Genomic DNA, 27,459 nt, shown 5'->3' with positions numbered 1-27,459 from the left:
AAGCCCCCCCCAACAAAACCCAGCGATTAACCAACAGCAGGAGAAATTGCCCTGATGTGCTACAGTTTAGAGCATCGTTGTAAAGTAGTAATTGCAGATCAAACGCTTTGTTTCCTTATTTTAGCATGATTATAAGGACACTTCCCTTATCAGGGGAAAATGTAGATGCACTCAGCAATTGAGGTTACAAAGTTGCCATAATGGATTAGAGTTGAGACCTCAGTAGAGGCCATTGTCTGTGCTGAATCAGCTGTGTGAGCAGACAATTTAATATCTCTGTTACTAATCTGGTACCTTTCAGGCAATGAATGCGTCTAAAAGTTATTTAGAAATTATTCCATGTTTATGCAAACCGGTTTTCAGGTGTCAAAGTATTTATTAATTTGTTTCTATTAAAAAAAGGGAGGGGGCAAAATTCACAATGTAGATCAAATTCTTGTGAAATCTCATTTAAAAAAAGAAGAGTTGTGTTTGCATAAAAAAAATGCATGTGGGACTTACTGATAAAGCGCACAGACTCCTGCAACTTTCTGAATGGTCTAAATGGATATTTTAAAATGCAAAGGGGAGGGGGCTTACCTTTGAGCAATTTTTTAGCCATGAGCAGTTTTTTTTCCTTTCTGAGTTACAGCCCCCTGAAAAATGGGGGGGTTTAGAAAGAAAGTGCTGACACAGCCTTAACTACAGAGCAGTGCCCTGCGTGCTGCTGCAATAATTGTCCAGGCAGTGTTTTCTGCTTTCCTGCCATTGTCCTTTACATTCCTTTAATTCATTCCATTTTTAACTTTCTGAAAGTTTGATATTATTTAAAGCCCACGGCGTGTGTGCAAAAGCCAGAGGAGTAAGGTTGTCAGAGTAGCATGGACTTGTTAATCTCAGCCTGATCTTGTCAGTAACAGCAGAGCAGAGGGAGAGGGAGAGGAACTCCGGCTGGGGCAGCGCTCCAAAGGTTTGTCTGTTATTTTTATACCTAAATTACGTCTTAGTAGCAAACTATTCAGTATGCGGAGCGTTGTTTGCGATCTGTAGATTCCGTAGTTGTGAATATGTGTGCGTTTAGCCGTGTTGTTTGTTTGCAAGAGAGGAGGTTTGCCTCTGTGTGCAGCGGAGAGAGCGAGTGTGTGTTACGATCGGGGAAACGCTGAAGAAGAAGAAACCCTGTTGGTTCTCCATGCAAATGACCGCTTTGGTTGTAACAAAAGCCTTGATGTTGGGCTTGGAAAAATGATCTGACAGTGTAACAACCCCAGGCCACTTTCGCCATGTTTTTGTTTATTCATGTTTCATTCCGTTTTCCGTAGCTATCTCGCAGATGTTTCCAATTTCACTGTTTTTTTTTTTCTTTTTCTTCTTTTTACACCGTTGAGCCTTTTTGGAGTTAGCAAGAAAATGTGTGAAAGAATGTTAACAAAACAGAGAGGTGTTGCAGATGTTTATACTTTAGTTCTTGCGTTGCGCCTGACGATACTGGCAAAGGGATACAGTGCATATGAAGGAACGTAAGAAGCATCTGTTTTAACTACCCAGCTTGTAATTTCAAAACGTGCCCATTGTAACTTGAATATTAAGATAAACAGATGAAGTGAGCACGTTCCCGGTGCAATGTGGCTAGTCGAGATCTCATTTGTTTGCTACTGTTTTTGAGGGGGGGAAAAAAAAGGCGAGTAAGAGCAAGGAAAGGAATATCTGTGACACAACATGTATGCTCCTAGATAAACTCCTGCCATCTCGGAGTGCCTTTAAATATTTGAACAGCTTCTGTTAAGTCAAATAAAATTGGTTACCATGAGAAACAAAAAAGTGTAATGGAATAGTTGAGCATAGTAATGAAAATCTGAATGTAAAATTGTTTCAGAATCATTCAAAGAATTGAATTAGACAGAAAATCTTTTTAATAACAGGCATAGTGACACATTTAAACATTTTAGCTTCTGAGATCCTGGAAAACAACACACAGAGTACAGAAATAGCAGAGGTGGATGGTATGTTATCTTACAGTTGCATAAATTGAAATGTAATTGTCTACTAATAATATTAAAATCAGTCTGGTTTTAGGATTTTATGCTTGTTGAATGGATCGAGGCATACATAAATAAAATCTTAAATATTAAAGGACAATGATTCAATGTCCGGAGCCAGTGGTTAAATCAGATGTGGTAACTATGGTGAGAGGTAAAGTTACTTAGCTTCTCACAGACCATGCATATGTGGATTTTTTTTTTTGTATAATGGAGATTAAGGAGAAAAGGATTAGAAAATCTAAAGAGAAATTTTGAGCAGGAGACCTGTAGCCTTGCTCTGGGAATTAACAGTGAGGAGGCTTTTAGAACAGAGGCAGGGTGGAAGTAAACACTCTCTTGTAATATATATTGATGATAATTCTAGAAAGGAATCTTTCTGGTTGGGAATATCAACAGCAGCTCATGCATACAGGAATGAAATCAATCCTCTCCTATTAAAATAATCCTCCTACTCCAATGAAACAAAACCAGAATCCAGCATAGATTTTTACATTACCAAGTGACAGCAGCATAAGATCAGTTAGTCTGATATTCTGAATTAACTCATTTTAGGTTCTTGCAGAACTAAGCGATATTGATTTATTTGGATTGCATAGTATTCCTATTTTTAAACGTGCATATGATATGCCTTTAGGGTTTTTTTAACTTCAAAAATGGTGGTCATATGAAGTGGAAAATAAAATCAGACCTTAGCGGTTTACCTGGTAAATGTTGGGGGAGTCTGAACTGCAGCCAGAAAGACTTTGACCGTATTTCTTATTTTCCTTGAGTGGAGAAGGTGTTCAGCATTACCCTGAGCTTTTCAGGGAAGAACTTCAGATTATGCTGATCAGCTGAGAGGGATATGGGAAGGATTGTCATGCTTGCACATAAGTCATATGTTCTGAGAGAACCACCAGAGATACTAATTAGTGATTAGCTATTTGGAATACTTAGGAAACAGAAAGGGGAGAGGTCAGGTTTAATTTCCAGTGTAGAGGGAGCATCTCCCTGTAACAGTGAAAAGTACATTCACTATTACAGTGCAGAGACATCTTGGGGATACGAAGTATGTTTGGCTTTCTAGTAATTGAAGTTAAAATGTACTGGGTTTTTGGCAATGTATTAGAAACATCTTTAATAAAATATCTTAGTTTTGAGTTTCCCCTCCTCCCTGCCCAACTTAGCGGTTGAAAAACACTTGTTCTTATGAGAAGTCCACAGGGGAACTTGTAGTTCAACATAGTCTAAACACTTGGTGTTAAAACTTTTAAGGTGTTTATGGATTTGCTAGGAAACACTTTTTACCTTTTTGTGGGTCATAATCCTACACTTTCCTTTCTCAAGTGTTCCAAGAGTGTGTTATCAGGTACCTGTTTAAGAGACTGCATTCACTACTACAGTGCAACAGTGTGGGTTAGACCTGTGAATGGAATGTACACTTTTGGACTTCAGGCAAAGCAATAAATAATAGAACCAATGGCAATGCAATTCACATTTGTTACAAAGTATTTTCACAATAGAAACGATCAACTCAAAATCTATTGATTTTTGTTTTTAAATTGTCATTTCTTGAAAAGTATTAAAAACTCACTAATTGTATTCTGCCCTAATAGGGAGGAAGAAGAGGAAAAGGAATCCCATTGCTGCTGTTAGTGGACAATACTTGGCTTTTTTTCCTATTGTTGGAGTTGACATTTGAACGGAATGGTACATTGTTATTACATTAATAATGGATTATTATTTCAGGTGAAAATTTTTATTTATATGAAGATTGCTATTTTAGATTGAAGCAGAAAGCATCCATAAACTAGAGCAGAATTCAGATACAGCTATTGATGCGTGACAATTCATTTTGTTGTTCAGTGTGTTTTGAAATTATTTTATCATCCTTCTTTATTAGGATGTACTATATTTAAGAGTGCTATACCTGATATTTCAAGCACAGGATGCTGTGCAACCTAATGGATAGGACAGTGGAATTGGAGGAAATAGTGTTTTCCTTGCTTTGCTATTGGATTAGGGTAAGGCAATTCACCTTTCTGCTTCTGTTTCCATCTACTTCCATCTACAAAAGGGGTATAATGGTAATTCCTTTTTCAAGTATTTCAGTATCTACTGATGAAATTTTGAGACAAGCAATATTTTGTCTTATAGCAGCACACATGACCAAGGGATGGTGGATACTCGCATAATATTTGCATCAGAAGTCATTAAACATTAAAAAAATCAAATCACTAGTGATTTGATAATAAAGTGTTTCCAGAAAAAAGCTCAGGGATAGTGCTGATAACTTATTTCCAGACTGTTGTTGCTAATTTACAAGTTTTTTAGGTAGCTGAATATCAGCTGACTGGTTTGTACCTTGATATTGAGTATCAGCAGATTATCAATCTCTATTTTAAAATTTTGAACAAAAGATGGGCCTTAGTTGACTTGTTCAGCTGTTCTGTTGGTATTCAGTCAGAATTTTAGTTTTAGCAGCATCTTAGGATGTTGAAAAAAAACACCCAAAAAGAACTCTCCCTTTTCCCCAGGAGACTATTCACATTAATATCTGAGAACCTCTGGCCTTCTTGATTATATTTGTAGATTGCAAAACCAAGAAATGCAGGATTGAGAATTCCAGTGCAAACAGCTATGTTTGTGCTCCATCTCAAACATCTGAATAGTTTCACTTAAGTCACTTGGTCTACTGAAGTGAATAAGAGTTTTCAGGATTAAAGTTTACAGTATTTATCTTGTTCTTTTTGTGCGTGCTCATGGGAATTCTCCAATGCAATGGGAAGATCTTTTGAGAGGTGATTTGCGCTCCATTTACACATCATATCAAGCTATGTAAATTGGTTTTAGATAAGGTAGGGTGTATGGGATAGCTTAATGCTGCAAAAGTGTGAAACAAAGTTTAGGAAGAATTAGTGGGCTGTCAACCTGTACAGGTTATTCATCACAGTTCACAGTAAGGCTTATCATTTGTGGCTTGCCAAGGACTAATCAGTTTAATCAATTGCCAGAGAAGAGCAGTTAAATATGAAATTTGATGGTAAAATTTAACAAACTATAGTTTGAAGTACAAATTGCATTTTAAATTTTCAGTTTCCTTCATGTGTTACCCTGCTTCAATTATCTACTAGTATCTTTATAGGTAGCAGAGTCAGTATTTTATTAATGAAAATAGCTATTTGCTGTTTTCTGTTCTTCGATATGGTTGAAACAGCCCTGAACACTTTTTAAAAACATACTTTTATTTTGTTGTTGAAAGAACAATATTTTATTCTAAAAAAGAGCTTTAGAATCTTAAAAACAAATTTCTCCAACAGTTTTCCATTTGACAGGAATATTTTTCTTCATCTGGAGAACAAGCCAGTATGGCTCAGTTTGTAAAATTTGTTTATACAATGGTATTTTCTGTCTACACAGTGCCTGGAATATGTCTTAGCGCATAAATAATAGGATAAATAAAAGTTTTTGTATCTAAACAGCTTCTGTTTATGTTTCTCAGTAAGAAGTGTGTCTGTGTGGAGAAGGATTCTTTTAGCTTTGAGAAACTGAGTACATGCTCTGTCTAATAAATTATGTCATTTGTTAGCTTGGTAAATCTTGGAGCATCAACTACATGACAGTTTCCCTTTAGAACAGTAAAGATTAGGTGAGGTTTCTGTGGAAATCATTGTAACTTATCCTATCTTGTTAATGTATTTCTCTACCTTTCTCTGATAACTGTGATTGGGTTTTGTAGAGGAAAGTTAACCAGTGAGAATGGCGTGAACTGGTAATGCCTGTGTGAATTGGAATATCTTCCCTGCTTTTTACAAGGAAATAACGATGTTTTGAAAGCTTTTATGTGCCCTTTTTTGTAAATCTTTCATCACTTCTCTGCTTTGCTTCCTGATATCCCTCCAGAAAGACTGTGGCATGACATTTTCTTATATCTCCTCTTGTGTATATCCTCTTCTTTTTTGGTGCTTTGTTTATGCAGCACTGTGACAGACAAGTAGAGATAGAAGTTGATATTTAAAGACTATATTAATCTAAGTACTTTTAAGCATAGTATCTTTTTTGAACATCCACTCTTTCACTCTCCATTTCTGCAGTGAGGGAGTGATATCAGTGTCATAGTCATTCTGATTTTTCCATGTAGGTGATATGAATTTGATCTAATGCAGTTAGTATATCATTCCTCAGGCCCTCTGGTAGACATAGATAAGAAAAACAAAGTTCATGATATCCTTCAATGTGAGTTGAGAGAGATGATGACCAGTAGAGTTCAGAGTGTGAGACACAGTCGAACAGATCTGTTATACTTACGTTGTTGTACACAGGTTGATGTGTCTCCCCAAATGCTGGCACAGAAATTAAAGAAAAGATCCTGTTTACTTTTGGGGTCAAAGTATCTGGGAAGGATTCTCTGGAGAAAAAATTGCCATTTCCCATTCTACTCGGTAGCTGTGGGACAGGAAATTGATTTTGCAGATTTTTACCTCCTGGGAAGTCAGCTTGAAGAAAGTAAAGATCGTGGTAGAGTCTTTGTACTATAAAAGTTAAGTGGATGAAATCCTTTATTTAAGATATACTGTATTGCTTTCAGCCCTACATTGTTATACTGGTGAAGATGTCAAAACCAAGGTGATGTATTCCTCCCTGTAGTAGCAATTCAAAATTTAACTTTTCTGATCCTGACATGACTATATCAAAATAAACACACTTGCATCCTGATTGTGTATCAAGGTTTCTGGACCTTATTGATACTTATTTGGAATAAAACTTAATTAAATCTAGGTTACATTGCTTTTAACTTGAGCATCCCTGCCCACCCAGTTAAGGCAGGACTTAACCTGTGGAAGTACTAGAAACTTGTATGGAAAAGATTGCCTGCTCCTGCTGTGACTGCGGGGGGGGAGCAGTATAAACTTGGAGAGGACAAGAAGTTAGTAGTAGAGTGCATGAGTTGTAAGAATAGATAATTTCAAGTTTCTAATTAGCATTGTACAGCAAAGTGAGTAGATACATAGACAAGCAAGGCAGATACTGACTCTTTAATGTCACTCTAAGTTTTGGATGCTTGCATTTCACTTTCAGCTATTTTGTTCTGTATTTGACTATATCTTTACCTCTGTTCCTCGTTATTATTTTCAGTGGTTATGGTTGGCTGATAGTGTTTTGCTTTGCAGTAGGGTTCTGAATGTGTATATATAATTTTTTTTTTCTAATTTAGAGCCCATTGGTGATAGCTTTGCCTGCTAGTCACAAGTTTCCCAGAAATCATAGAATCGTAGAATGGTTTGGGTTGGAAGGGACCTTCAAGATCATCTAGTTCCAACCCCCCTGCTGCGGGCAGGGACACCTTCCACTAGACCACATTGCCCAAAGCCTCATCTAACCTGGCCTTGAACTCTTCCAGGGATGGGGCCTCCACAACCTCTCTGGGCAACCTGTTCCAGTACCTCACCACCCTCACAGGGAAGAATTTCCTTCTAACATCTAATCTAAATCGACCCTCCTTCAGCTTAAACCCATTACCCCTTGTCCTGTCACTACACTCCCTGATAAACAGTCCCTCACCATCTTTCCTGTAGGCCCCCTTCAGGTACTGGAAGGCTGCAATTAGATCTCCCCAGAGCCTTCTTTTCTCCAGGCTGAACAATCCCAACTCTCTCAGCCTGTCCTCCTAGGAGAGGTGCTCCAGCCCTCTGATCAGCTTTGTGGCCCCCCTCTGGACTCACTCCAACAGCTCCATGTGTCTCCTGTACTGGGGCCCCCAGAGCTGGATGCAGTACTCCAGGTGGGGTCTCACAAGAGTGGAGCAGAGGGGCAGGATCACCTCCCTTGACCTGCTGGTCACACCTCTTTTGATGCAGCCCAGGACACGGTTGGCTTTCTGGGCTGCAAGCGCACGCTGCCGGCTCATGTTGAGCTTCTCATCAATCAACACCCCCAAGTCCTTCTCCTCAGGGCTGCTTTCAATCCATTCTCTGCCCAGCCTATAGCTGTGCTTGGGATTGCGCCGACCCATGTGCAGGACCTTGCACTTGGCCTTGTTGAACTTCATGTGGTTGGCATGGGCCCACCTCTCCAGCCCGTCAAGGTCCCTCTGGATGACATCCCTTCCCTCCAGCATGTCAACCCCACCAGACAGCTTGGTGTCATTGGCAAACTTGCTGAGGGTGCATTCGATCCCATTGTCCATGTCGCTGACAAAGATGTTGAACAGTGCCGGTCCCAGTACCGACCCCTGAGGGACGCCACTCATCACTGTTCTCCACTTGGATATTGAGCCGTTGACCACAACTCTTTGAGTGCGACCATCCAGCCAATTCCTTATCCACTGCGTGGTCCATCCATTGAATCCATGTCTCTCCAATTTAGAGACAAGGATGTCGTGCGGGACAGTGTCAAATGCCTTGCACAAGTCCAGGTAGATGATGTCAGTTGCCCTTCCCTTATCCACTGATGCTGTAACCCCATCATAGACGGCCACCAAGTTTGTCAGGCACGATTTGCCCTTAGTGAAGCCTTGTTGGCTGTCACCAGTCACCTCCTTATCTTCCATGTAAATGCCAGTAAGATTTTCTGTTCTTTTGGATGTGTTTCTAGATGGAGCAATGTCTGAGTTAGGTAAGGTAAGGAAAGGCACAGCAGTCCAGTCTTGAGGTGATTCATAGATTGTGATTGTCCAGATCCATCTTGGGAGAAATGGGTAGTCTGTTAGCAAACCTGAAGATTGTAAGCAGGTGTTTTCTGGGTGTAGAGTTATATAGGATAAAATGCTAAACTGACCCTTTTCCTAGCGTATGGACAGCATGTTCTAATGAAAATTATGAGTCTTGAACGTTCCTCAATGTATTTATGTTTGCTTCTGTCTCAAGAAACAAATTTTTGTCAGCTTTTTTCTCTCCCAATGCTATGATTTTTGTAGGCATTTTTCCATCTTCATAATAATGATGAATCAGATAGAGCACTGTCAGCTGGAAATCCTCAAATTGTATCGATGGGGATAGTCCAAAATCTTTTCTAGTGTTTTGAGGAAAGGCAATGACATATTCTGACACTTGAAAGGTAAGGTTGAAGCGTGCAGAGCACTGTGCTATGTATTTCTGCTGTACGTTTTGGGAGTAGTGTGAACAGTCGGGCTAGGGTCATTTTCAGGAAGCCATTTCTCTGAGTGATAGCCATTTCCATAATGTTATTTATTGTGAATTCTGACAATGTCATAATTGGAAATTAATATTTGAGAAGAAATGTTCTGGACATGGAACAGTAACTTGTTTAATATCAAGTGTCAATTTTTCAACTCTTCCTTAGAGTACCTCTCCTTCATGATATGTTTAATAGCTTTGTGTTACAAAAAGTGAGGGGTTTTGTGTGGAGTCTTAACTGTAACATTCAGACTGGGATAACTTTGTATCCTGAAAGGTGTTTTCTTAATTTCAGCATTTGGCTTTAAACTTTAATTACTAAAAAACATGTTACCAATTACCATCTTTGTTAATGGATTCACAGGGGCTTTTTTAGAGGTACAAGCTTTAATTTGTAGGAGTATGCCCACTGTAGCTTCGGCATTCTTTCCTAAATTCGTCATTGGTATAAAAATGGTCTTAGTTGGCAGTAATCAAGTTTGTGTAGTTCTGGAAGAACTTATTGTGTGTGTGTGTTGAAGTCCATGAAGTCAATGTATACCTAAAGTTGCTCTGAAGGCTTTTTTTGAGCCAATGGTTATTTATTGTAAGTATAGAAGGTCTTTCATGTTAGGCTGTTACCCAATGTTAATTAAAAATGAAAGTCGCTATCATTGCAAATAGTAACCATTGAATATGCAATAAAACCATCCAAAGCAGCCTATTAACTGCAAAGTGGCTAAAAATATGCAGTGCAGATATTAATTTGTCCTATCATCTTGAGAAGTTAGCCTACAGTAAGGAAGCTATCTTGTGATGTATTTTTCTCTTAAATTAGCTTTTTTGCTACTAGCAGTCTCTGCATGTGCTTTCGAGCCTTGAAATGAAAGGCATGATGTAAACAATAGGTATTATAAAGATCAGATAATTTTAATATGATTTTTTAAGAAGTATTTGTAGAATTCTGGTTTGGACTTGGTGCAGTTTGATAGCAAAAATGTTATGTATTTCATCAGCTTGGGATTGCAGTAAAATTTTAATTTAGAAACAGTGTTATGCCCAGCTACTTGTCAAAATAATCCATTTCTCTTTATACTAATGGCTGTGTTACTTAGTTTCACTGCTGTGAAAGTTTTACAGACTTTGCAGCCTGATTCAGTAGCTTTTCAAATTGGTGTTCACAGTGATGTCAAGACTGACAATAAAAATAGGTCTCAAAAAAGAGTAGGATAAGGCACTAGATCGTAATTCAACATTCCATTTTTGTTAGTTCAACATCTGGATGTATACCTCTGAATAGGATAGTTAACTTGAGATTAAATTAAAAGTAAATTTAGTTTAAATTTTAAATGAAATAAAATATTGGCTCATTAACTATCACTATACAGTAACAAAGAAATTGTCTTTTATTATGTATGTGCTGATTCTCTAAGGAATGTAGTGGGTTGACCCTGTCTGGAGGCCAGGCACCCCCCCAAGCTGCTCCATCACTGTCCATCCTCAGCTGCACAGGGGAGAAAAAATATAACGACAGGCTCGTGGGTCGAGATAAGGATGAGGAAGATCACTCGGCAATTACTGTCATGGGCAAAACAGACTCAGCTCAGGAAAATTAGTTCAATTTATTACCAATCAAAATCAGAGTAGAGTAATAAGAAATAGAACCAAATCTTAAAACCTCTCCCCCCTACCCGTCCCTTTTTCTTGGGCTCAACTTTACTCCTGAATTTTCTACCTATTCCTCTCCAGTGGCACAGGGGGACGGAGAATAGGGGTTGCGGTCAGGCCATCACACATTGTCCCTGCCGCTTCTTCCTCCTCAGGGGCAGGACTCCTCACACTCCTCCCCTGCTCCACTGTGGGCTCCCTCCCAGGGGAGACAGTCCTCCACCAACTTCTCCAACGTGAGTCCTTCCCACGGGTTGCAGTTCTTCATGAACTGCTCCAGCGTGGGTCCCCCACAGGGTCACAAGTCCTGCCAGCAAACCTGCTCTGGTGTGGGCTCCTCTCTCCACAGGGCCACTGGTCCTGCCAGGAGCCCGCTCCAGTGTGGGCTTCCCACGGTGTCACAGCCTCCTTCAGATGTCTCCACCTGCTCTGGCGTGGGTTCCTCCACAGGCTGCAGGTTGATATCTGCTTCTGCTCCACTGTGGACCTCCATGGGCTGCAGGGGGACAGCCTGCCTCACCATGGTCTGCTACAGGGGAGTCTTTGCTCCTGTGCCTGGAGCACCTCCTGCCCCTCCTTCTGCACTGACCTTGGTGTCTGCAGAGTTGTTCTCTCTCATCTTCTCACTCCTCTCTTTGGCTGCAATTGTTGTTCCACAGTTTTTTCTCCCCCCTCCTCCTGTTACCCCAGAGGCGCTGCCACCATCACTGATGGGCTCAGCCTTGGCCAGTGGCAGGTCCATCTTGGAGCTGGCTGGCATTGGCTCTGTTGGACATGGGGGAAGATTCTGGCAGCTTCTCACAGCAGCCGCCCCTGTAGCCCCCCTGCTACCAAAACCTGGCCATGCAAACCCAATGCAAGGAAGAATGTAGTTCTTTCATAAAACCATTATGAGTAATGAAACTGATGTATGTACAGAATGAGTAATATATGGAGTTTTAACAAAGAAGTGGTGTATCAGAGAAGGTGGTTTCCAGCAATATTTTCTTGTCAAATGCAATGTATCCTTTAAGCTTTATGGGTACAGCTTGTCAGCAAAATAAACAAACCTCCTGACCCTCTTTAGTCTTGCTCCCAAAATAAATAACATTAAGTTCAACAAAAAATATTTTACATTGTCAAAGACAAACATGTCATGGCAGTTGGCAGTTGCATGTCCCAGAGTAGACTTCATGATGAAGGCTTCCCTCTTCAGCATTGACTCGTGAGTAATTAAGAAGGTTATGCTAAGTAAGCATCAGGGGGAATTTCTCCTACAGTTCTTGTGTGGGAAAAGAATTTGTCATATTGCCAATTGCAAAACCCAGATCCAGCAAGAAGCTGGAATTTGAATTGACAGGCCAAAAGCTTCCATTGTTTGAGTCTTCAGAGATCCTGATACAATCCAAAAAGGGTCTTGAGAGTTTTCTGTTTTCAGAGATGTGGGCTAAATCCTGTGTGAGATTAATCTATCTAGAATATATATTTAGCCTGGTTGTAGTGCCTTATTAAACCTAGTTATAGACCAGTTTTCTGTTATACACTATGTCAATCTGAAAATAAAGTATATCCCTGAAGAGTCTGTCAGAATATGAAACAGGAGACAGAAGATGGGTTCACACAAGCAGTAGTTAAGTAACTGTGGCTATTAACAGAAAGTTCTCTGCAAGCCTCACGTGCAGTGCAGAAGAATTATAGTGATGCTTGCTTGGAAGTACAGCAAATGTGGAGTGGATGCGCTGAGCTGATTGGTAGTGAGAGGTTGTCTTTCATGGGCTCTGATGGACTAAATGAGAGAGTGCAGGTAAAATGATGATAGGCTGTGTCTCAAAAATACCTTTCTTTCTCTTTGTCATGCTGGTCAGAAGGAAGGTTCAGCCTGGTCAATGTCCACGTACCCCTTAGAGACCAATGTTTCTGCTCCTTCAAAGCAAAAAGTGTCCTGTGGCAAGTTGTGTCCTGATGATCTATATGATCCTTCCTCTTTGAAGGAGGAGGAATATGATCTTTTCACCAGCTGCTTTTAGTGCTAGAGCTCTAGACTTTACAGTCTTCGTCTTCTCCCTTCCATGTGGTGTGTGGATGGATTGCTTGCTAAGACCTAATACCTATTTAAGCAAAGCAGAAAATCCACTGAGTCTGGAAATACAATTATGCATTCGAATAGCTAGACTTGGTGCAACATGTCCTTCCCAGTGAGAAGTCTTCCCTATTCATTCTTTGCATTACTTTTCGTTAGTGATGGTTCTTTGATAGTTGGAAGTCCCTTATCTGGGGAGGATATGATAGTTACGTAGATTATAGAGCAGGAGGCAGTGTGCAAGTGCCACCTTATTTTTGTCGCTGCTCTTTGTCAAACTAGGTACGGTTCCCTTTTACTGTTCTTTCTGACTGGGGATTTACTTTTGCAAGAACATTTGAAACAAGCAAATAGAAATGATTAGTAGTTTATTTTTTGCTTTCTAAACACAGGCTTCTAAAGAAAGACTTCATGATATAGATTGTTTGGAGATGTGTGTGTTATAAGATCAATAATGTAATAAAGCATTTTGGATACAATTGTGCTTAATATGAGATGTTATGACAGGTGTCTCACAATTTGGTGTTAAAGAAAAAATTTGGTGTTGACCCAAACATGGTTTTTAAAAAAAATATTCTTAATTTGAGGTTGGAGATAGAAAGAAGATTGAACTTGGTCACCTTTTTAACCCTGTAATAAACTTCACATGTAAAATCAGAACAACCAAAAAAGGGATGCTCTCAGTTTTCAATTCTCCACATTTCATATGTAGACCATCTTCATTGTGGGTCATTGCATCTGTGTGGGTTAAGAATTATGCTACGATATTTAAATTATTAAGCAGTGTAACTTTTTGCTTTACGTGTTTGAGTGAGCTCTGAAACGGGAGGAGGAGAAAGGGAATTTGTTCCCTACCCTACCTGATTTTGGAGGATGAGGTTCATACTTGATCATATAACATTGAAAGAACCATTACATTTACTTCTAATTTCAGATCAAATTTAGGAAGATGGTTGATTGTGGGCATGCACTTTAGACAGATGTATGCTTCTGTGGGAAAAAATCCTGTTTTGGTAAGGAATTGATGCTGGAGATCCTTAGCTTCTTATTTGGTCACCGAAAAAAATCGGATGAACCTTCAGATGTTCCAAATGTTTGTGTTAAAACAAGACCGATACCTCGGAAAGGGCTTGGAGCTTCTTGATGAAGTGGTTGCCATTTTTATGAGGTATAGATCTCTACTTCAAGATGGCAGAAAGAAAATGTGTGATTTACAGATGACATAGAAGGTTTTTGTTCTGGATTCAATTTGCCGTATAAAACTATTGTCGTATCTGATGCTGATCAAGTCATAGTTTAACTTGATAGTCACATTTATATGGTGTTTCTGGCTTTCTGTGTAGTTTTGTATGGTTTTAATGGATTTGGATTATAGTTGATGAACTACAAGGATGATGTAGACCTGAAAGGTAAGGCAATAACTGCCACCTCTGTCTTACGTCTTAGGTTTACAGCACAGTAAAACACTGCCAAGCAATATAAAACATTGTTAACATCTGCTTGGTATGAAAACACATCACTGGTACTGTAATGGCTCATTCCTCTTAAAGCTGAACATTGTTTCTTCCTTGTACTTCCATCGGAATCAGTAGGGGATAATCTTGGTGATCTAGAAATGTTGTGTTTTAAGTCATGGTTTAACCAAGCGATTACTGGGATGAAATTAAGATAATGCCTTTAGGATTCTTTTGTATTCTGCCTCAGTTTAGTTTTACCAGATTTTTTTTTTAAAACAACCCAAAATTGCCTGTGCACTTTGCCTTCTAATGTGTTTTCTGGTATCGCCTCTCAGTGTCCAAAAATATAGGGCTGAATATTGGTGAGAAATCAACTGGGGTGTTAAAGCAAGTTGTTTTTAATAGGTCTGGCTGACATAAAGTCCTGTTCTCAGCTAGAGCAGGCAATAATTTGATCTATTATTTAGAGACCACATCTTCAATTTTGATGACCTAAGGTTTGGAAATTATCTACAAAAAAAGCATTCACTTTTGCTTTAAAGGAACTCTGTTGCTTTTTCTATTTGTGTGATGGATTTCTGGCAGAATTATCTTAAAAATAACAGCTGCTTTTGACTTTTATTTGGGTCAGGTGGTTTTGTAATAGAGCATGTTTAATGTTGAGACAGAACTGAGGAAATCAATGTTTTTTCTATGAAGTGATATAGACTAATATGGCTAGTGAGAGGAATGTGTGAGCTCCGAACCAGACATGAGTTGTGGAACTGAAGCAGTGTAGGCAGTTGGTCACTTCTGACAAACTGTTCATAGTTATTTGTTTTCCATCAATATGAGTACTTAAGGGTAGGGAAGGTGAGCAATGAAAGTAAGAGAGTGCTTGCCAGTGTGACAGTTGTATGGGAAAAAGCATCTGACTTGTCAATTTGCTCATGATTCTATCAGTAAAAGTTGCTGGTAAAATTGTGACATATTATTCTACCTGTGATGATGTTGAGGTTGGCTAAAATATTGAGACCAAAAAAACCCTTTAATCTCTCATGTTTGGCTTTTAAAAATGTTTGATGTGGAGTAGTTGTAGGATTCTTCCAAGGTTTAATTTTTTGTTTCATGGTACTCCGTTTTAGTCTGGATTTCATTGCAAGTAACAAGATATACAATTGAATTAAATTTTATTAATTTTTAAATTAAATTTTATTAAATTGTCATGTAGACCTAAGTCTTGGAAAACCTAACTTGGAAGGGGGATTAAAAGGACTAATTAGAATTTAATCTGAAGAGAAGGTTACTAAGGGTAGACATAACAGCTTTCAGGTGTGCAAGAAGTTTTTGTAGGGTCATTGTGGAGAGTGTAAGAAATCATGAACTTGGATCACAGCAAGAGAGAGTCAGGCAGGTAGAACTTTATTAAAATCAAACCAAGAGGGGTTTTTTTTAAGTATAATGATACAGAAACTCTGGGATAGCTGCCTGATCCTACAGAGTCTCTGTTATCTGAGACCTTAAGCTCCAGTTTAGACAACTTCTGTCAGGAATGAGAGAAGTATAGATGATCCGGGCTTGGGAAAGGAGCGGGCCAGATGACCTTTTGAGCTCCCTCTTCCAGTTTCTATGAACCTAAGAATAGAATAGGACAACCATGAAAAGTTTCAGTACCTCTCACTTTTTTTTAAATTGTATTTTTTAATAAAAGGGATAGAACTTCAAGTCAACATTTTTGTTTGTTTGGCATATGTGTTCTTGGGCAGTTAACTGTCAGCATGTTTAACTACTTTCTAGTATGAAGCTGTAAGTACTATATGCTATCAACTAGTTTGCCAAGATTCAAGTTGTCTGTTCAGTGTGAAGTGTTCTTTAATACTTTCTAATGTGTGCAAGGACATTAGTATGCAGCTGTTTAGGAGCACCAGTCAATGAGTTGGTGTGATCTGTTTCGTTTTTCATTGCTTTTGAAAAATGTCTCTTTAGAATGTGCCAGCTTTTTCTATTCTGCAGTTTGGCTTTAAAGATATGAGACACAGCTCTGGAGCGTTTTCATCCTGTGGGTTTTTAATCTGGTGTGGCCTGCTATTTTATGAACTCTCTAAGTGCATTTGTGTAAATGCTTATTCAGCCCTCATGAGTTTATTCATGACTATATCGCTAAAGCATTTGGGAGTTCATTATGTTCATGCTTCCACATGAATGAAGTTGTTTTCTCTTAAAGTGGAGTTTTTAAAGAATTTTCATCTTAATTTCCAACGCTGTTGACCTACTGTTATGTAATTGTGCAATTACTACTTATGCAATAAAAGCTCACCATTTGCATACCTTCTCATTCAGCTGCATACACTGATTTAGATGGCTGAATCTCTAGGAGAGGTGGGTGGGAATTCAGGAGTGTGGACGAGGTTCCACTCTCAGTTTGCAACCCCTGTACAGTGTGCACTTCTGGAAGTGTATGAGAGCCCTTTGTTTCTTAATTTTTTTGGTTTCTCCCATCCCATCCCCCCAGAGATGAGAGATTTAATGAGAAAATCTTAGTGTCCTCCCAGCATAGTCTGTCACATGTAGTAAACCAAATGAGACTCTTGAGGAGAATGACTGTATTTAGTGTTCCACCTGAAATGTGTGCCCCAAAATTTGATGATTAGATTTATCTATTCTTCATCTGTAAGGACAATTCTGTCTACAGTTTTAGGGCTGATGGATTTTTTTAGGGGGTGGGGCTTATCTCATGTGTCTGGACAGACAACTCAAAGTTATGCTGGAGAAACAGTAACTTTTATTTTATTCTTCATGGCCCAGGTAGGTGTTTTGTCAGATCTAATAAAGTTGGATCTCGAAAGGCCCACCTGCAGAAATAGTCTGATGGAATTGGTCAAATGAACTTTTAATTAAAGCAGGCACCTGCTGGTTTTTTATTTAAGGTTTTATCTACTGTAAATTTGTACTCAAAAGACCTTCATTTTTTTTAAAGCAAATTTGTTTCAGAAGTATCTGGATGGAAATACATTCACTCGCTATTTTAAAAAAAAAACAACTTTTGATGTGAAAATACTTAAATGTAGTTTAGACTGTGCAGTTTGAACTGTTCCTTAATCCGAAGGTTTAATAACTGTTTCCCAGACTGTTTTCAATGGCTGATTGGCAGCTAAATTCTTAAGTTTTACCATAGGAATGAAAAATTTTTTGTACTCTTGAACTTGGTACTTTTCGTCTGCCTCTTTCTCAGGGTCAAATTTTTGAAAACTTCCTTTTGGATGATTTGAAGAACTGTCTGCTTTCTGTTGCCAAAATAGCCCATGGAAACATGGCAGTACTTCATGTGGTTCTGAAATCGAAAGCAAGGCTATGTGGAATGTGCTATGTTAGCATGGCAGGGACTGAGATTCGTTTGGTTGTTCCTAAATTAAAACTGATTTATGCCCACAGAAGCTAGTAAAGCTTCTAAGATCTCTTCCCCCCACTTCTTTCTTTGAAATTTCCATAGCAGAAAGTATGTTTCTAGATATCCAAACAGGTGGAACCACTTATGCAAGAAATTTCAAAGATAAATCAGTAGAACATCTGGTATCTTCCTCTAGAAGCATGCAGGTTTTCTTAGCAGTTTGTTCAAGCTCAGAAATGGATCTGGGCTTTTTATCTTGTATTCAGTTGAGGGCTAGTGTGTCTGGTTGATCTCACTCATTACAGGCTATTCTCTAGATCAATCTAAGTGGTACTGTTGCTTGAAAATTGAGTTCCTATTCAGTGCACTACACTATATTTTGCATTCCTTTCTGGCTCGTTCCAGACAATGACTCTGTGTTGTAGTAGTAAATTTGTGATGTTCATTAACATTAACTAGAAAACAAAATAGGCAAACAAGACACAAAGAAATGATATCCAGAAATTCTTCTGCTACTTTTGAAGTAATTTGATTTCTAATAAATCATGTTAGGCTTTCTGAATGATTTCTGAAAATCTCCCCTGTAGAAAGAATTGATATAAAATAACTTGAACCAAAATAATCTGTAGGTGGTATTACTTGGTTGTTCAGTTTGTCTTTTTTGTTACTTTTTATGTTGCAGCTGAACTTCTTTAGTATATTAAAAAGGAACGAAGAATGTATATATGTAGTAACTAAATCTTAAATTATAGCTTATATTGTTTCACTCCTATTCTGGAGAAGCTGGAAAAGAGAATTTGCAGACTGTTTTGTAAATGTTCTTGCATGTTGTAATTTAAAATAATGAGTATCTCATTGTATTACTAGAATTACTCATAAATTTACAGTCCTTGTTTTTCATTCTCAGTGTGTACATTGCTACGGGGAAATTGCAGGACCAGCTATGCTGAGTCTCAGAAACATTTATTAAGTTTTCTTTTCTGTGATTAAAATTTGTCTAATTCCCAAGTGCTTTAAATTCAAGTTTGAACATATATTTTAATAAATATCTTTTCATTTTTTAATAAATTAAGACTACTTTAAATAGTATACCAGAACCTTTTGTAGTTTAAGCATTTGGAGTACGTAAGTATTTGACACTAAGAAGCCTTACGAATTAGTTGTTTTTAAACAGGAGGGGAAAGGAGGGATCTAAGAGAATGCTTTAATTTGTTTTGAACTTTTCTCTGGCTCTGAAATATTTAGAATGTTAGCACCTTTATATGAGGATTATACATTTTTTGCTAAGAAAGAACTTAGAAAATAAAACTCAGGTATTCTAAAATGTCTGTCAAACATTTTCATGCTTTTTTAGTCTTCTGGGAAATATAATTGTAGGAACTCTGAAGGCTGAGAATTGCTCTTTCATTGGTGACTAGTAAGAGAGATGGTTTGAGTCAACTCAGCAGAACTCAGAGTGAAAAGTAGAATACACTGACTTGTAAAACTTTGCGATACGCTTGCTGCTTTCTGGAAGTACCTAAAGTATATGAAAAACATTTGGATATTTAGGTCTGTAAAAAGCTGGCTAACAAGTTGTGTGTTTCAGTATTTACAATACTTAGATTACTATTTGATTGCTTGTTATTTTAATTACAGCCAGTAAAGTGATAATAAACTGCCAAAAGATTGTAGAGACTTGAGTACCGTTTATCGATTGTCAGACATCAGCATAGGAGCTGATCTGATTTACCATACCAAAGGTTGAAAAAAGGGATGGAAACAGCAGATTAGAATTCTTTCCAGTATTTCAAACAAACATCTTTTGTTTGTAATATAGCTCAGTCAGGGATTTTACTGTTAAAAAACAAGGAAATGAAAAAGCCTTAATTTGATTTAAAAAGAAATTTTGCAACTTGGTCAGTTAATGTCACCTATAATATTGTTGGAACAAGCAGTTTGTGACTAATGAATCCATCATAAACATATTAGCCAAGTGTTAATTTTATACCAGTGTGGGATGCTGCAAATAAAATAAAAGGAAATTTTTTTCCAGAAAGGCAACCTAAATTGGCATTAAAATAGAAATACATGTGGAATTAGAAATATCTCAAGATGTTCAAGAATTCCATGGAGAAAGTATTTCTCTGCCTCAGAAGGGGGTAAGGAGAATGAAGTGTATCTGCAGCTGAGGAATGATTGGAAAAGGAGGAGAGTTGTTCAGGCTTTCCAACGCTTGTCAGAAATTGGGGATGATTGCTTTTGGAATTGTATCTGGTTAATTAGTTGGGATTTGTCCCAAGCACAAGTACTTTGATCAAAACCTGAAGAAGTGTTGCATGCAAATACAAACATCAACAAGTCAGTAAAGAGGTTCTGGCTAGGAACCTCTAGTCCATTAAAATAACATTACTGTCAAAATAAGAACAAGGGAATTGAAAATAACAGTAATGTTTGGACTATTAAATGTTTTAGTTACTGAATTGTTCCCGTTCCCAATGAGAAGGTCACATGTTGAATTGAGTCAAGAGGAAGAGAAATACATGGTGGCAGGACTAATGAAACACTGTTCTGATGTTTCATATGTAAGAATACAATTTGATGTTCCTTCCTTATCCTCCACTGAAGTCTAATTCCTTTCGGCTGTAAAAACTTTACTAATGAAGTACACTGTGCTTAAAAGGTGGCTGGTTTTGGGGTTGGTTTTTTTGGTGGTGGGTTTTTTTTTTAAATTTAAAAAAACCCCAGCATTTCAGTGCTGTGTTCCACCATGCATTCCTGCGAACAGTTGCATCAGCATAGCTGGGAGTATTTATGGAGTGAAGCCCTAAGGCCTGGTCTTGTTGCCCAGAGACAATTTACATCTGTTTGTTTAGTAGTCTCAGTCCGAAGTTGTCACTGTCCATGTAGCATAGCTACTATGGCAAATATTAAACTTTTGAATATCAGTAATATTCCGTTTCACAGAATTTTTATTCCTTCATTTTTTTAAAAAAAAAGGTGCTGGGGGGGCTTGGTGAATGCATAGTATATATTAAAATAAGTTACAAAGTTTCCAAAGTAAACCCCTCGGAACTTGGTAAATTCTGATAAAATTAACTGGATTTGCTTTTCACTATGATGACAGCTTTTATTATGTATCTATATATTCTGTTGTCAACAGGATTTCTGCCTTATTCAGTGTGTGGGAGGTGTAATTTCTTGTTTGTGCTTGATATGGATTTGTGTGACCTATTTGTGGAAGTCCAGCAGCCAGGTATCTAGAAGGATCAGTGCAAAACTGTTGTAAAAGATGTTACTGCATATGAGCTCCTTTACCTTGTGTTGCAAAAGCTGGAATGTGTGCAGTTTTCCAAGAAGTAAGTTCTTCTCATGGGTAGCTCTGTTCCTTAGGAATGCAGTGATGTTGGGTATTAGAGAAAATCAGAAAATCTGTTTCCTGGGGAAATTTTTCTTCCATTTCCTGATGCAGTGCTAGAAGGGTTTGTGATTCCTGTTTTTTCCCTGGGGTAGCTGCGAGTTTTGGCAGTCTATTCTTGAGCCATTGCAGTCTGATTTGCGAAGAAGCCAGTCACTCAGCTGGGTGTGATGTGCGACCTGATCCAACAGATGACTGCTTCCAAGAGGGGAAATCCCATTCCCTGTCCTGTAGCTGTATCACTTTTCTTCCTTTGCATCAAATCTTCTGCTTGCCTGACCAGCAAACTAGTTTAGCTCACTAAGTCAGCAGAAACTAATAATTTTTTGTGGTTATCTTAGCTTCATAGTTGTTCTTTGGGAGATACTGATTTGCTGAATAGTCAAATACCAAGCTGTACAAGTGACGAGTGGAATCTGGAAGAATGGGAGAGGAATGAAGATTTCCTTTACCAGCAGTAAGCTATTAAGTCGACTTAGTAGCTGACTGACTGTACCTTTGGAATGGTGTGGTGTACTTTAACACGGGTCCTGTGTACTTGAATATAGGAATCGCTGCTCAGTATCATGTCCTTTGAGAAATCAGGTCTAGGAATCTCATATTGGCTATTTAAAGTCATTTAATATCTTTGATCTTAACCTCCTTGTGCCTTGGTTTCCTTATTTTGCAGATTGGAAAATACCCTCCTTCACGATAGACATTTTATGAAAACAATGTATGAGTATTTAGGTGTCACAGTGGAAAGTGCCAAAGAAAAGCACATTAGGAATTTCTTTCTTCAGTGTACAATAAACAAATTCTTGCTGAATAAGGCAGGATCTCTGCTGTTTCTTTGCATTTAGAAAAATGCAGAGCATGTTACTTTCTAATTTTAGTGTTTCCTGACTTTGGCATGTCTGATTTTGCACCCTTAATCATGTTCATTTAATCTGATTTAATTGTGTCAAGGAACTTTTCTGTGCAATAAAACATAATTGAAAAGACACACTAAGAACAAGCCTTAAAAACAGAATTCGGCATACATGTACTAACCATGTTATTTTTACTAATCAAGCAGTTTAATGTGCATTTTAATATAACCTATGCAAAATGCTACTGGTTCTTTTGTTTAATATTATTGATTCTGTAATCACCTTAATCATTTGTCTCCATAATACATAGGTGTTAAATATGAGAGTTTTCAAAAACCTAAACAATGCAAAACTAGTATTAAAAAACTAAAAAATTATGCTATAACCAGTGGTAAAGTGATTTCAAATAGAAATTTCATTACTAGGGAACTCTCTCTTGCTTACAAAAATCTGTTTAAGAAGTTGTTGTAGGATTTTGTACTTGACGACAAAATTGGGAAACTAAATAGGAGAGAGGGAGTAAAACCACACTCAACTTTTGTGCTCACTCTCGTTCTTTTAGCCCGTTTCCTCTTCCCTCACTGTAATCTTGGATTCTCATGCTCTTAAACCCAGCACGGCTGCCTCTCTTGTGTTCTGGGATTACTTCACTGAGCAAAGCTCACGCTGTAACAACTGCCTGGGATGTGTTCATCTCCTGGTGTGCTAGCTTCATGCCTTGGACTTTCAGTAATTTGAAAGGTGGAGATATTCAGAGGTATTGCTGCTTACCAGACGTTTTGCCAACTTCTGGATGTTCTCTGGACAAGAAGTTTTCACGAAGTTAACTGCTTCTTGGAAAAGTAACCCTAAAACCCTTTTTTTTTCCCCTTTCCAGACTGCCTAGAGTATTTTTGACCAATTGTAAGTTCATCAGTAAATAGGTTAAAAATTGTAACTTCCTACTTAGAATTGATTAAACACATTTCCAATTGCAAACATTAAGTATAAAGAAAAACTCATTTGAGCTCTTCACTTTCTGTAGTGTGTAACTACTGTAACTGGAGACTACCAAGAGACATAGTAATAAAGAGGATTACAGCCAGAGGAAACAAATGCTGATTCTCAATGCTGATTTTTCAAAAATCTTCTGAAGACAAATCTGTGTTTTCAGAGCCCAGATATATGGACACTAAAAGTATGTTTGATCATGCTGAGAGGTTTAATTTTTACTTTATTCACCGGAGAAATTGTAATCCATGTCTGAGACTTGTACAGAGTCAGAAACTTTTTTTTTTGGATAGCATAACAGAGATACTGATCCAGCAATTCAGTCACAACAGATGGCAGAGTTTCAGGAATGGAATGAAAATTAAAGTGAGATTATAAGCTAGGTATAAAGTACATCAGAAGATTTGCTCAGAGAGAAAATAGCAAGAAGTGCTTCAAGGGTCACTGTTGGGCACATTTAAGAGTTTGCTTTTTCAAGCTCTTTATAGTTGTATGATGATTGTTCCATAATTGTGTTCTGTGGGATGAAACTGTGTTGCTTTGTGCTCTGATCCTTGCTTTGATAAGACAGATCATTTGGGGGAGGATGGGACACTGGTGTGGCTCCCCTGCTGAGAGAAACAAGGGTCTCTACCTTTAACTCTTCTCTAATGATATCAAGGAGTTACAATATTATACTGTAAGTAGAAGTACAATAGAGAATAATAGAGTATATGGTAGAGTAGAATAACAAAAAACGTGTTTACGTGGGGAATACTTTGAACTAGCAGTCCTTGACTAGCAATCCCAATTATTTTCTGCACAGCTGCTCACATTCCAGAAAAAGAATGTCTTGTTTTGAATTAGCTTCATACACTTCAACAGGGAGTCTTATTTATAGATCAAAAGTATTTGCATGGATCTAATCAGGAATGATATAAATTAATGTCTCATCATAAACAAGTGCAAAGACTTGTAAAGTTTCTCTAATATTCCCTTTGCCAAGTTAGACGAGTAGTTTACAGCTACTACACATGGCACAGATAGAGATTTGCGCTATTCTTTCTACAGTGTGCTGTGAACAGTTGTTTCCCATTTCTAGCAGGTGGCAACATGTATTTGTTTACTGGTTTAGTGGGATACTTTTATGAGAAATATTTCTGTAGCCTGAGAATAAGGCACTAGGAATGCTGGCTTTACAGTAATTGTCTCTATGCTGTGAAGTTGGAAAAAGAACACTGCCTCCTTACCTTTAACGGTATAATCATCTTGAATAACCTGCTTTGGAAGTTGAACTGACAAATTTACTTTTTTTAATACCCTGAGTGCTTTCTACAAAATGGTGAAATGATTTCAAAAGCAGATAACCCAGCCTGAGGTCTCTGTCTCAGCTGGGTGTCCTTTTTCTTACAGAATAGTCTCTCACACATTCTCTCCCACTCCTTTCAGCTTTGAATTCTTAACCTGTGCCATGCCTCAGATTTAACCAGATGGGTGGAATATACCCTGTTCTAGGCTTGCTTTGCCCAGAAGGCTTTTGGTAGGTGAGAGATGTGGAGTTTAATCCTTCAACTTAATAAAAGCATTTTGGGATGCTGTATATAAAATGTGCATGGTGCTAAAACTTTCTCTACCTTTTTCTTTGTGGAGCATCTGGTTTTATAGTTGATCTCTGAGGATGCCTACTCAGGCATTGAGGTACTCTATATTTTGTTTGGATTGGTACAAGGTTATGAACCACTGTAGCTAAGTGAATTTGTCGATGTTTATATGGGAGCTTTTCCCAAGTGTGAGGGAGACATCTCACAGCAGAAAACTCAGAGGTGCTTGTCTGAAAATGCCTCAGGTGTGTTGGTGGAGTCTGGCTTCATAGGTTTGGGAAAACATAAGTTAATTCCTTTTTATTGAGTGAGAGGCAGTAGCTGTCATTGGGGTATGCTACAGAAGTCTTCAGAGTGCAGTCTAATAGTTTGTGTTCAACATAACAGAGAAGTGGTGGCAGGCAGGAAAAGGGATGAAATACTCAAAAGGTAAGCCAAGTAAACTTTATAGTAGCATGCTGGAAGCTGTAAGAAGCGAAAGTGTGTATTTTCAGGTCAGAAGAACCCACATGATGAGATAATGAAAGTCTCTGTTAGTAATAGCCTGCACTAGAATTTCAGTTACATATGAATTACAAACCTTTGAATCAGCAGTATTTAGATCTAGCTTGAATGTGAGCTCCTGGAGAGGCCTGAATCTAAAATTGGCTCCACTGTTACAGGCCTGTCATAAATGTGATGATGATGATGTCTGCTGTGACCAAGACTTAGTTTTGTCTTTCCTACCACACAGATACGTACTAATGTTCAGCTAAAAAAAAAGAAAAACAACACAAAACCAACCAACCAAAAAAAAAAACCCAAAAAACCCTGCAGCCAAGATTTATCCTCAAGAAACTGAGATATTTTGCTGTGCCACAAGCCAATAAATCAGTTAATCTAAGGTCAGCCTTTCAGTTAATGCTGAACGTTTCTCACAGACAGAAGCTTTGGGGGAGGATGAAGAGGTAAATTTGCAGTTCCTTCTTTGCTTGGACTTAGCAAGTATCACAGACATTCCTTCCACCCAACAGCAATATTGCTTTAGATTTAGGGAGATGTTAGGGTAATACAGAGAACCTTGCTGAAGGAAAATGTCTTGTTTAAGATACAGAAGAATTCTTGCAAATGGTTCTTGCAGATTAGAATCACGAACCTGTGGTGTGTAAGGGGCCTCTGTAGCATATCTCATCCTACCTTCCCATCAAAGCAGAGCTGTTGACAGCACGAGGTCATGTCAGCTCTGGCTTTGTCTACCTCATTTTGGAGACCTCCAGGATACAGCTTTTACCGTCTCTCTCGGCAACGTATTCCACTGCTGCACTGCCTACCCGAGGGGAAAAGTCTGAGGCCAGCTTGAACCTCCCAAGCTGCAACTTTTCTTTTGACCCCTGTTGTTCTCGCTGCTGCTGAGAAGAGTTTGGCTCCATCATAGTTGTTCCCTGAGCTGACTCACATTCATCTTGCACCCACAGTAGTAATCCACAGGACTTTTTCAGCAGGGCTGTGGTCTGTTCTCAGTCTGTACTGATGTGTGGGGTCATTCTGGCCCAGGTCTGCAATTTTCTACTTCTTATGGGTACCCTTCTGTTGGCCCAGTCCTCTGGTTTATCAAGGTTCCTTTGAGTTGAAGCTCTACTATATGGCATATCAAGCTCTTCCTTTCCAACACTGATACTTGCTGTAGATGCATTCTGTCTCTTCCTCCAGTTTACTGATAAAGATATCAAAAAATGCTAACTCTGGAGCTTGCTTGGCTTATTATATGCCACCAGCCAAGCTGCTGATTTAATCTCTTTGGGCTTAGTGATGCAGCCAGTTTGCAACCCATCTAACTCCTTGATGCAGCTCGTGCTTCCTCACCTTCCAAATGAGACCGCGGTGAGATGTGGTGCTTTGTCCGAACCACAGTCTTTTGTCACAGGAGGGCATTTGGGTTGGTCAAGTGTGATTTGTCCTTGGTGAATCCATGTTGACTGTACATAAATACCTTCTTCATATGTTTTTGTGCTTCTGTGGCTTTATACTTTAATGAGATGATTGTCATTATTAGTAATTGCTAAAATAATCAGTACGTGTGATCTCTGTGATATTAAATCCATTCCTGCACCGGTTCTCCTTCAGAACAAAGAAGCAGGTTTTTGCTTGAATTTTGTAGGGGAATTTAGAAAAATCACCTAGAACATATTTCTTCTTTGTTTTTATAACAAAGCAAAATGTTTATACAAACTGAACTGTAACCGAATTCATATAATAAATCAAAAACTCATGCGGAAAACTGCGTATTAGTACCGTGTAGCTTCGGTACTGTTGCAGTGTAGCTTGTGATGATTTGTAAAAGTTTTCTCTGGAAAAAAAACCCACAACAAAACAAAGAATTGACTCAAACTTGGCATTCTCAGAACTTGGAAGAAGATTTGGATATATAAAATACTTATTACTGTGTGGGGAGACATTTTTGTAAAACCTAAAATACTGTGCTATCTGGCTTGGCTGCCTATTGTCTTATTCCTACTAAAGCAACCTTGAAAATTAGAGGAAAGCAGGAATTATATGAAAAGAGAACAGAATTTGCCTCTAGTGAAACATGTTTACAGTAACAGCTGCTCTCAGAGGAACTGCAGCATGTTCACAAAATAGTTTATTTTTATTTTTTATCTGTGTAGCTGGCAAAGAATCACATCAGTTGACTTAGATATAGAGAAACCTAGCGTTAATGTTCTGATAAATGGCTACATTTTCCCAGTTGACGCTTTTTGAATAGTTTCTGAATGATTTTGAAGAGTGAAATGTAGTAATAGCTAACAGAAGTAATCAGGGTATTATTCCCCACGTAGTTATGGGGAAAAAGGTTGTTTTGTTTTTTTTTTTTGTTAGACAAGCACTTACCTTTTGGGGGCATTTGCATGTTACATCTTATTTTGGTGACCTTTTTTCTGTCTTACAGGACAGAAGGTGAGATGTCACTGATTCAAAGTTAATTAAAATTTACTGAT

The 27,459-nt window shown here is 38.2% G+C and overlaps 1 protein-coding gene across 3 annotated transcripts in view; it reads left to right on the top strand.

Annotated features, from left to right (window-relative positions):
• Positions 1–27,459, top strand: part of CTBP1 (C-terminal binding protein 1) — a 249,104-nt gene that overhangs the window by 4,460 nt on the left and 217,185 nt on the right. The window contains exon 1 of one of the 3 annotated variants that reach the window (XM_054825635.1): positions 699–949. The exons of the other annotated variants lie outside the window; for them this stretch is intronic. The gene's annotated coding sequence lies outside the window, so the exon portion shown is untranslated. Of the gene's footprint in view, positions 1–698; positions 950–27,459 lie in introns of those variants that run through there. 3 annotated transcript variants of the gene reach the window in all.

Source organism: Grus americana, chromosome 4 (genome assembly GCF_028858705.1).
Source record: "Grus americana isolate bGruAme1 chromosome 4, bGruAme1.mat, whole genome shotgun sequence".
NCBI lineage: Eukaryota > Metazoa > Chordata > Aves > Gruiformes > Gruidae > Grus > Grus americana.
The sequence above is the reverse complement of the archived record's forward strand: the minus strand, read 5'-3'. Positions and strand labels throughout refer to the sequence as shown.